The sequence below is a fragment of the Pteropus medius genome, unplaced genomic scaffold, assembly GCF_902729225.1.
Source record: "Pteropus medius unplaced genomic scaffold, Ma_sr-lr_union100, whole genome shotgun sequence".
Lineage (NCBI taxonomy): Eukaryota > Metazoa > Chordata > Mammalia > Chiroptera > Pteropodidae > Pteropus > Pteropus medius.
Window position 1 is genome coordinate 29,027,538 of NW_024350319.1, and position 12,009 is coordinate 29,039,546.

Genomic DNA, 12,009 nt, shown 5'->3' on the forward strand with positions numbered 1-12,009 from the left:
GAGAGAGAGCGAAAGAGAGAGAGAGAGAGAGAGAGAGAAGACATGGTTCCATAGTATAGCAGTTAGCACATCTGCTTTACACACAGAAAGAAGGTCCTGGGTCCATGGCCCAGTGGAGCTGCGGTCCATGGTCTACAGCCATGCCACCCTGAACAAGGCTGATATCTGATCAGAAGTTAAGCGGGTTCGGGCCCGGTTAGTACTTGGACGGGAGACCACCTAGGAAGACCAGGTGCTGTAGGCATAAATAATAAAAAAATAAAAAATAAAAAAAGGGAGGGAGAGAGAGAAGAGAGAGAGACAGAGAAAAAGAACAAAAGAAGTGAGGAAAACCAGTTAAAGACACCAGTTCTGACCCGCTGGAGTCAGAACATATTACAATGAGATATTGTCACTGTGTTGTTGGGAAAATGAACTCCATTTGCAGGAGACACTGTCTCAGCATGGTGACTGCAGGAGAAATAACAGAAGCTTTGCATTCCGGTTTTACAATGTACTAAATGGAATGAAATGCAAATAAATGACCAAAAACATCTGCTCATTCTATTATAATATGATGTTTTGTAAACCTAAGAGCTTGTGTTTTGGAGTCAGCTACTATAGAGTATTTTACTAGTCATTTAATACGATAAAACTCTCTAAAGATTAATTGCTACCAAAATGTTTACAATTTATCAAATATGATGGATCCAACTCTTCACCAAATTATTTATTTTGATTAATCTTACATTCTCTAACTTCGATTAGTTTTAAGAAGTTGAAACTATTTGGCTATATATCTATATAAAAGCAACATCTCAGTTTCTATCTTATTGTGGTAGATTGTTACGCCAGCCACCCCCAATGAGTCACATTTTCCAGTAGTCATAAACTTGCTTCAATAAACTTCATGGAAATAAATTTCCAGTTATAAAAGAAATCACATGGACATAATGTACAGAGTAGGGAATATAGTCAATAATATCATAACTTTGTATGGTGACAGATGGTTACTAGATTTTTATCCTGGGGATCATTTTGTAAGGTATATAAATATCGAATTGCTATGTTGCACATCTGAAACTAATATAATATTGTATAAAAATTATTTTTAAAATTAATTAATTACAATAAGTAAATAAATTTCATGGTAAATATTCCTCTGGTTTACATTTTTAAAATATTTTATTCATATATTTTAGGTTATATGTAAAGGGGATTTCTCTAGGCATCTGATGCACTATATTGTTGGAAATGGAAATATAATTACTGTTCGGTACATATTTTCCCTGTTTGAATATAGATATGTGAGCATAGCAACTGATCCTGTCTGGTTCACTGTTATGTCCTTACCACTGGATGCTTAGCACATGTTTAATTAATTAATGCTTGAATTGACAATGAATGAACTTACTTTATTGATAAAATATCTATAGATAAAAACAATGAAAAATAAAATAGAGTAAGAAATTTGTAATCAATATAGGATTATATGAGCAAAGATAAAAATTCATTCATTCATTTTTGTCTTTATGAAAGCTAGAAAGTTCGCAGATTTTAGTCCAGAGGCAATTCTTTTGAAAATCAGATTGTTCTAAAGGGACCACGCTTAAATTCTTGAACCGTCAGTAGTCCACTACCTCAATATTTCTAATCCAACTTCTCTCTTCCCTGTTATAAGATTCAGAATTCTTGAGAGTCAATAACAATATGAAAGTTCTTTTGTAGAGTAAAATAAGAGCTCTGTAGACGTGCCTCCTACCCACATCCATAACAAAAGGAGTTGTCCCTTTTTTTCAGGTAGGAATATAAATTCAGGTTTTAAACTCATAGAACAATAATTTTGCCCCCTCACATCTGATGATTAAAGTTGTCAAGAGCACTTATTAAGGACTACCTTAAAATACAGATGTATGAGAATTAAGCACTTATTAAGGACTACTTTAAAATACAGATGTATGATAGTTTCATTAGATGGTAAGTATCCATTCATCTGGATTTAGTAAATTCTATCTCTGTAATAAATTAGACATGAGTCACACGAAGTACCTGAACCAAATAGCTCAGGGCCCCACAGAAATGCCTTGACTGAGTTATTTTCTATATCCTCCTCTGATTTAATATTCTGCCCTTAACCTTTATAAGAGGTCGAATAAAAATTCTTTATTTGAACAGTGTATTTATTCCTTTGGTAGAAATAAAAATGAAGATATTATCAACTATATGGGCTATTCCTTATACATAGCTCTCCATGATATAGGTTTCACGAACTTTATTTCCAGAAACAACTGTCCCCTAAAGAGGAATTTTTATGCTTCTGATATTAGTCATGAATAATACTTAGCTCAATATGTTACTTTTGTTGCCTTAGCTGCCAAGAAACTAAGCCAAATTGTATGCCCAGCAGTAGTAATGAGGTCATCTGAGAAATCTAGTGACATAAACTCCTTATGTTTCCCTAAGCTCATCTCTCTCTTTTTTTATTCTGCTATTGAGTTTAATATAATTTAAAACTGTGTATTTTAGGTCTAAATCATTTGAAAGTAGGTGAGGTTGAAATAAGAAAATAAATAATAAATATTTTGAAGAACTGTATTGTGTACTATGTTTTTCCATAAACATAAACTACAGATGAAATGTGATCTGTTAAAAATGTCCTGATGTAATTCAATCATACATTTCATATCTTTATGTAAATATTATTTATCTACTCATTCTTTCAAAAATACTTAATGAGTACCTACAACAGGCCTATTTTAAAAAGATAATGCTAGATACTGTGGTGGGAAAATAAACTATAAAGTACTATCTTGTTCCTTAAACTAAAAATCTAATTGGAGAGATGGAACTCTAAACTATCCACCAAAAGTTCAAGGTATTCTAGGAAATGAGAGCATTAATTCAATTGGTTCTATATGGGGCCATTGTTGCCTGGTCCCCATGGAGCTATATACTTGAAACTGGAATTTATCCTCTTATCAACAGATCATGGTTTTACTGGCTTGTGGCTTTAACTTTTCAGTACATCTTAGAGTTGTTCTAATGATAGAGCCAGTTAGGCTTAGATCACTAGCCTTACTAACCTGAACTGAATAAAAAGCTTACCTGAAAGAAAATAAGATATTGGTTGTAAAAAGAAAGAGCATAGGAGAATAAACAACCAAATAGTTTGGCAAGTGGCCATTCAAACTGAGCAAAGCACAGTATGGGTCATTGGTTCTCAATGAGGGAGAATACAGATAGGATAGTGTTTACTCTATTATTCAATGATTAGATAGGGTTATAACAAATCAACACAATACCAAACAGCATAAAATGCAATATACTTATGTATGACAGTATATGATGATATTTTATTATTGTTTATTAGCTTGTATCCCTGTTTTCCATCACTAGAAAACATAAGGAGGGTAGAAGTTTTCTCAGTCTTGTTCACCATAGTACCCCTAGTGCCTAGAAAAGTGAAAGACACATAGTTGATAAATGTTGTTCATGGAAATAATTACAGGCTAACTGATTGGTACAGAGTAAATGACACAGCAGTCTGGAAGAAAAAAGGTACCTACTGTACTGGAATGTTGTCTCAGGTTAGATTCTTCCAATATAGACAAGGATTTGATAGCAAGTAGTTCCTTTGGGAAGTGATCACAAGAAGCACCAATAAGGAGATAGACAAATGAGATGGGAAAGGGAGAGAAGCCAATAAGGTATGTTATCTAGTCGGTTCCCATAGTAGGTTGGCACGCTGAGCGACTAGGGAACTCTGAGAGAGGCTAAACTATAACTCAAAATTATTTTTCCTAAGAGGTGAGAGAGATGGTGTTTATTCTAACATTTGCTAAGGGTAGGTGCTAGAAGTATTAACTACCACCTCTTTCAGGACTTTCTTCTTGTCCTATATGACTAAGAGAGAGGCCTCTGGCAGAGTCAAAGGTTGCTGAACTAGGATGTAGTAGGCATGTACTAAAATAATGAGTAGGACATTGGAGTATCTGCTAAAAATGTCAATAAATTAGAGGATTTAAAAGTTGCAGCTTCAAATAACTATTTAGTGAGTCTAATTGGAAAATGTGTAGAATTCAAATAGAAGAAAGGAGAGAAAAGCAAGAGACAATACAAGTAAGACATGTTTAGAATACCAGAGTGAAAAACAAACCAAATGGAGTGGAGGGTTGGCGAGAAATGAAATTTAAAGATCCATTTGTTCCAAATCATGGGGTCTTGAAGGTTACCAAGGATTTTGGACTTTATCTTGTAAACTGGAAATTCTGGGGCACTTTTTAGTACAGGAATAATATGAAGAAAGAGTATAATGAAGATTAATTTGTCATCTCATCTATAAGTAAGAAGAAATGGAATATTTGGTCTTGAAGTATTGATCAAATGATATTATAATTCAGACTTGAGAAGCCTGGACAAGAATGAGAGAATTAAGAAAGGAAACAAAAAAAAGGTAAATAGCATATAACAAATTATTACATAAAGAGCTAGAAAGAAGGAGTAGCCCAAGACTGCCAGATCAAATCAGTAGGTCATGTCAATTGTGCTTTCTTAAATAAGTCCTAAATTTTTGGACTAATTAAAACCTAACTTTTACATTGACTGTTTTTTTAAAAAATTTACTAAATGGTGTGAATTACCTGGTCCTGATGTTATTTCAAAAACTTAAAGTATGATTTTCACAAATGTAAATATATAACTGATAATTCACAATAATGACATAATGAATAATAGTTTTAAAATATTTTTTGTAGATTTATTTCTTCTTATGTGCTATTCATCTATATATTCCTACTAAGGATTCTTAGAATGTGTCTTATGTCTTCAATCAGATTATCTTGGAATTATCGAATAAGATTATAACATTCCTTTTCTATTTACCATTTTTTTAACTGAGAAAACATTGTCTTATCTCTCTTTGCCATTATATCAGAAACATTAATTAAATGCTCACTCTGTGGCTTATTCTTTGCTAAGTTAAAGAGTCATAAATATGAGTAAGAAGGTGCCTCCATGATGCCCATTTAGACTAGTGGGGTATAGCACATATTCTGGTTACCTAGTATAACATAATAAACCCACCCCCAAACTTATTGACTCAAAATAATAATTTATTTGACTGATGAATCTATAATTTGGGCAGGATTTGGCAAAGTCTGTGTCCATTTGATGTTGGAAAATTAGGAGCTAAAACATCTGAAGTCTCCATTACTCAAATGACAATGGTTAACATTCAGTGATGTCACATTGGTGGTTTGAAATGGGCCATTGTGGTAGTATTGAAATCAGCAAACTTTACAAATCACAGTTAGCTATTGATTGCTTGATTGGTTGATTGATTTATTGGAGAGATTGTTGTTAAATATTTAAATATACCATCAAATAGTTAGAACCAACTATTTAGAAATTGCGACTAAATATTATCAGATGCAAAACTCTGAATGGCAAATGCGCTATTGAATTTTTCAAATGTTATTTGGAACTGAGCAAAATAAGTTGTTCTGGCTTTCCAAAATACTCTAAAAGAAACACCTGTTGTATGCGTCTGTTATCTAATGTGTATATTTGTACATTTTAATGCAAATATATGTACATGAAATAATTATACACACATTTATACAAAATACATATTATATTTTTCCCCTTTTTCCTAGGTGTGCCAAGAAGTAAAACTAATAGTTTTTATAAACATATTTCATCTATCAAAGGATATCTAGAGATTGTCATTTGGCTATGGTTTTTGTTTTCTATATTATTGTGAATTTTTATTTTTTATTTCTGCCTTTATAACATTTCATTGAGAAGTGGGGAGAAGTTGCATTGGGGACTTCTAGCCAGATACCATTTCAGATATATAACTAGCAAGTTGTTTTGCATGTCTTTTTAAATTCAAGAAAATTTTTTTAATAAAGCAAGCATATTAGATTTTAATTCAGATTCATATTTGGTATTAGTGAGTTTAGTCTGTGAGTGCAAATAATAATTTGGTACCAACCTGCTATATCATAAAAATGAATTTTTAGGACAAATAAAGAATTATGCTGTTAAACTCCTTCAGAGGGTGAAGGTAAGTGATTGAATGATTCTACTGTGCTATATTATTTTATTATGGGCTGTTAGCCAGCAGCCCAAACTATAGCATTTAGGCATGGTAATATTTTGCCTGCATGCAGGGTACAGAGCTAACACATTTATATCTATTTCTTGACTCTACTAGCTAGTCTTTCAGGTAGTATCAGATAGCATGTCTTCAATGAGGCACTCTTTTATATTTTATATGTATTAGCACATTTAATCCTCAAAATAACTTTATGAAGAGAGTGCTATTATCCTCATTTTATAGATAGGAAATTGAGACAAAGTATTGATAATTGCTTTGTTTAAGGTCACACAAATAGAAAATGGCAGAAAAGTAAATCACAGGCAGTCTCTCTCCAAAGCCACATTCTCAACCCTACTTTACCTTTGCTTGAGCAAACGAGGTTTAACCTAGAGAATAGTAATTGATGAAACTCATTTTGAATGTCTAAATATGACTGATTCCTTCATTTATAATGGGAAATATGTTGAAATTTGTGGATTCCATAAAACTATTATTGAGAAAGAAGCAAACATCACAATTTGAATTCCTCCTTTTTCTTGTAAATAATTTTGAGCTTTATCAGGTTTACATTGTTTACAAATTCCTGAAGTTAGATTTTTCTTCATATTTCCCTCTTGGAGTCATCTAAAATTGTCATACATTTGAAAAATTCAAAATTTAATTTGTCTGAGAGCTGGACTCACTACTGTAATTTCCTCTAGCTCATACATTTTGAATTCTCCATATAAACAAGCAGAAATCTCTTCCATTCCCTGAGATATACAGGGGTAAGATTGTTTAACCTGGCAGAGTGACAATGGAGAAGATCCTTAAAGGGCACAGCAAGTAACTTTTAAATATAAAATCTATTTTCTTAATCACTTTTTCTCCTCTTTAAAGGTTAGGAAATCGCTTTTGTTGGATTACCTATTTAGTAGTTATAATAAGCTAAGCATATATTGATTTTCTTTCTGAAATGATATATTATGGAGTACTTCCCAGGGTTTGTGACATTTAATTTATATTCATCTATTTTATAAATCTAAACTTAAAAAAAAAGCAGTTGAAGTGAAACTTGAATAAAGTCACACTTGTTACAAGATGACATATAACACCTTTGACATAACTTATGCTGTCTTTTATTTATTTACATCTTTTGTATTTCTTTGTAGACTAACACTTCATGTTACTCAACAACCATTCAATGATAACTACCAGGTACCAGGTACTGTACTTGAGACTGAGATGAGAGGATAAGTAGAACCCATGCACTACTTCATATTCTCACAGATCTGGACAATATATTATTATAATAGCCAACTGTGGTAGGCAGAATAATGGCTTCCCAAAGACATCTATGTCCTCATTCCCAGAATCTTTGAATACATTAGGTCATATGGCAAAGAAAAATGAAAGGCTCAAATAAATTAAGGTTGCTAATAGACTGACCTTAAAATTGGGAAATTATCCTGGATTAGCCAAAGGGGCCCAATGTAATCACAAGAGTCTTTGAAAGTGAGAGAGGGAAGCAAAAGAGGGGAATTGGTCAGAAAAAAGCGACTACTAGTTTCCTACTGGACTACACTAAACTGCCTGCCATTTTTTCAGATAAATTGATCTGATCCCCTTTATCTACAATGTGCTGACCACTTGGGTAAAGGACATATCAGCCTACAATAGGTCCTACATGACTCTATTAGGGTACTTGTAGAAAATTATGTTTTTGTTGACCAGTTGCATGGTCTTTGGAAAGGCTATCCTGGAAATGCCTAGTTCCAATAGGTATAATCAAAATGGCAGGTTTCCTCCATCCTGGAGAGTAAGGGATTAGGTCTCTTTGATTGTTATTTTTCCTAAAAAAGAATTAACGCATACCAGCATGTTCCTGAGATGGGAGGCAAATTTTCTAACCTCTCTTTGACCCTTTCACTTTCTAGTGGATAGATAGTATGTCTGATATATAGCACTTCTAAAAGTCCAGCAACCCTTGGCCAGAATGGCTTGCCTTTGATTTTGAGGATTAGTCTCTAGGAATGAGATAGAAAGGGTCAGTGAGCCGGGGATATGTGGGGCTTCTGGAGAAAACTCTCTGCCAGAGAGATGAACTGACAAATATGTAAGAAAACATAATATCAAATTGCTCAAAATAGGTGCTCCCCCTTGTTTTATGTATTATGTGGTTCTCAATAGCAATAATCTGAAAGAAAAAGACCAAAATAAGTATGAGGAAGAAATGTGAAAAAGTAGAGACAATATAAAAAAAAGATGATTTACCAAACAGAACCTAATATTCTGCTAGAGAATAGAAAATAGTACATTGTTAAGAAAGAACAAGATGTTATGATAAAGAAAGTATAGAGAAAAAATCTTATTAAATAATTAAATGCATATGTAAAGCTGACTTTTTTTTTTTTAAGAGAAAACAGCTTTTTCTTTATTATTAAATCTATTGGGGTGACATTGGTTAAAAAAAAATCATATGTTTCAAGTGTAAAACTCAATAATACATCATATGTATGTTGCATTGTGTTTTCACCACCCAAAGTTAAATTTGTCACCATCTATTTGACCCCTTTTACCCTTAATTACCTTCCCCATCCCTTCCCTCTGATAACCACTAAACTGTTGTTCATGTCCATGAGTCTCTGCTTGTTTGTCTTGTTTGCTGCTTTTAGTTTTATATCTCACATATAAGCGAGATCATATGGTTCTCAACTTTTCCTATTTGACTCATTTTGCTTAGGATGATATCTCGAGTTCCATCCATGTTGTTATAAATGACAATATTTCATTTTTTTCTTGTGGCTGAGTAATATTCTATAGTATGTGTATATATATATTATATATATATATATGTATATATATATATATAATATATATATATATATACACACCACATCTTTTTTATTCTATTCAGTCATCTATCGAAGAGCACTTTAGTTGTTTCTATGTCTTGGCCACCATGAATAATTCTGCTATGAACATTGAGGTTCACTTATCTTTACAGAAACATGTTTTCAAATTTTGGAAGTAAATACCTAGAAGAGGGATTGCTGGGTCATATGGATATTCTATTCTTAATTTTTTTGAGAAAGCTCCATACTGTTTTCCATAGTGGCTGTACCAATTTACATTCCCACCAGCAGTGTATAAGGGTTCCTTTTCCCCTACGACTGCCCCAACACTTATTACTTTGTCGTGTTGATAACAACTATTCTAACAGGTGTTAGATGCTATCTCATTGTGATTTTGATTTGCATTTCCCTAATAGATAGTGAAGTTGAACATCTTTTCATACATCTGTTGGTCATTTGTATGTTTTCTTGGGAGAAGCGTCTGTTCAGGTCCTCTGCCCAATTTTTAATTGTTTTGTTTGTTTTTTTGTTGATGAGTTGTATGAGTTCTTTGTATATTTTTTTTAATATTAGAACCTTATCAAATGTATTTTTTTGCAAATATCTTCTCCCGTTTAGATGGTTGCCTCTATGTCTTGTTGGTTTCTTTTGCTGTGCAGAAGCTTTTTAGTGTGATATAGTTCTATTCATTTATTTTTGCTTTTCCTTCCCTCGACTTTGAAGTCAAATTCATAAAATCCTCTCTAAGTCCAAGGTCCATGAGGTTAGTACCTATGTTTGCTTCTATGCTATCTATTGCTTCAGGTCTATATTTGGGTCTTTGATTTGTTTTGAGTTAATTTTGGTGTATGGTGACAGATAGCACTCTAGTTTCATTCTTTTTGCCTGTGGCTTTTTAATGTTCTCAGAACCATTTATTAACCATTAACCTTCTCTATTGTATATTTTTGCCTCCTTTGTCAAAAATTATTTCTCCCTGTATACAGGGGTTTATTTCTGGATTCTCAATTTTGTTCCACTGGTCTGTGTGTCTGTTTTTCTTCCAATACCACACTGTTTTTTTCTTTTAACTAAGGTTATTGGGGAAACATTGGTTAATACAATTATATAATTTTCAGGTGTACATTATAATTTGACATCTGTATATTCTATTGTGTTTACCATCCAAAGTCCGTTTCCTTCATCTGCCATATATTTGATCCCCTTTACCAACTTCAATCTCCCCCTAAACCTTATATTTTACCCCCTTTAACCATCTACCTCCCTGCTCCTCCCCCACACCCTACCTTTTGGTAAACACTAGTCTATAGTCCATATCTATGAGTCTCTGTTTGTTTGTCCTGTTCCTTTGTTGCTTTTAGGTTTATAACCCACATATAAGTGATAGCATGTGATTTTCAACTTTCTCTGTCTGGCTTATTTCGCTTAGCATGATTATCTCGAGGTCCATCCATGTTGTCGCAAATGGTAGTATTTCATCTCTTCTTATGGCTGAGTAATATTCCATTGTATATATGTACCACAGTTTCTTTAGTCAATCATCTATCATAGGACACTTTGGTTGCTTCCATGTCCTGGCCACTGTGAATAATGCTACTATGAACATTGATGTGCAAATATCTTTATGGATATGATTTTTTATCTTTGGGGTAAATACCCAGTAGAGAGATTACTGGATTGCTAAGAATTGGTAGATCAATTCTTAGTTTTTTGAAGAAGCGCCATACTGTTTTCCAAAGTGGCTGTACCAATTTGCAATCCCACCAGCAGTGTATGAGGGTTCCTTTCTCTCTGCATCCTCTCCAGCATTTGTCATTACTTGTCCTTTTGATTATAGCCATTCTAACAGGTGTAAGATGGTGTCTCATTGTGCATTTGATTTCTATTTTTCTAATACTAGCGATGTTGAGCATCTTTTCATATGTTTGTAGGCCATTTGTATGTCTTCTGGGGAGAAGTGTCTGTTCAGATCCTCTGCCCATTTTTTGATTGAATCATGTTTTTTTCTTGTTATTGAGTCGTATGAGTTCTTTGTATATTTTAGATATTAGGCCCTTATCAGAGATGTTGCTAGCAAATATATTTTCCCATTTGGTAGGTTCTCTCTTTACCTTGTTGATGGTTTCTTTTGCTGAGCAGAATCTTTTTAGCTTAATGTAGTCCCATTCATTTATTTTAGCTTTGACTTCCCTTGCCTTTGAGGTCAAATTCATAAAATCCTATTTAAGTCCAAGGTCCCTGAGTTTCATTTCTATGTTTTCTTCTATACATTTTATTGTTTCAAGTCTTACATTCAGGTCCTTAATCCATTTTGAGTTAATTTTAGTATGTGGTAATAGACAACAGTCTAGTTTCATTCTTTTGCATGTGGCTTTCCAGTTTTCCCAGCACCATTTATTGAAGAGGCTTTCCTTTCTCCACTGTATGTTTTTGGCTTTTTTGTTGAAAACTATTTGCCCATGTAAATACGGGTTTACTTCTGGACTCTCAATTCTGTTCCACTGGTCCATGTGTCTGTTTTGCTGCCAATATCATGCTGTTTTGATTACTGTCACTTTGTAGTATAATTTGAAGTCAGGCAGAGTGATGCCTCCAGCCTCATTCTTTTTTCTCAGGATGGCTTTGGCAATTTGAGGTCTTTTGTGCTTCTATACAAATGTGTTGATTTTTTATTCTATTTCTTTAAAAAATGCCGATGGAATTTTCATGGGGATTGCATTAAATCTGTATAATACTTTAGGAAATATGGTCATATTAACTATGTCAATTCTTCCAATCCAAGAACACAGAATATTTTCCATTTCTTTGTATCTTCTTTGATTTCTTTTACTAGGGTCTTGTAGTTTTCATTGTATAGGTTCTTCACATGTTTTCGTTAGATTTATTCCTAGGTATTTTATTCTTTTTGTTGTAATTGCAAAAGGAATTATTTTTTCTACTTCTTTTTCTGACACTTCATTATTAGAGTATAGGAATGCTATGGATTTTTGAACATTTATTTTGTATCTAGAGACTTTACTATATTTTCTATATGTTTCTAATAGTGTTCTTGTGGAGTCTTTAGGGTTTTCTATATAGAGAATCATATCATCT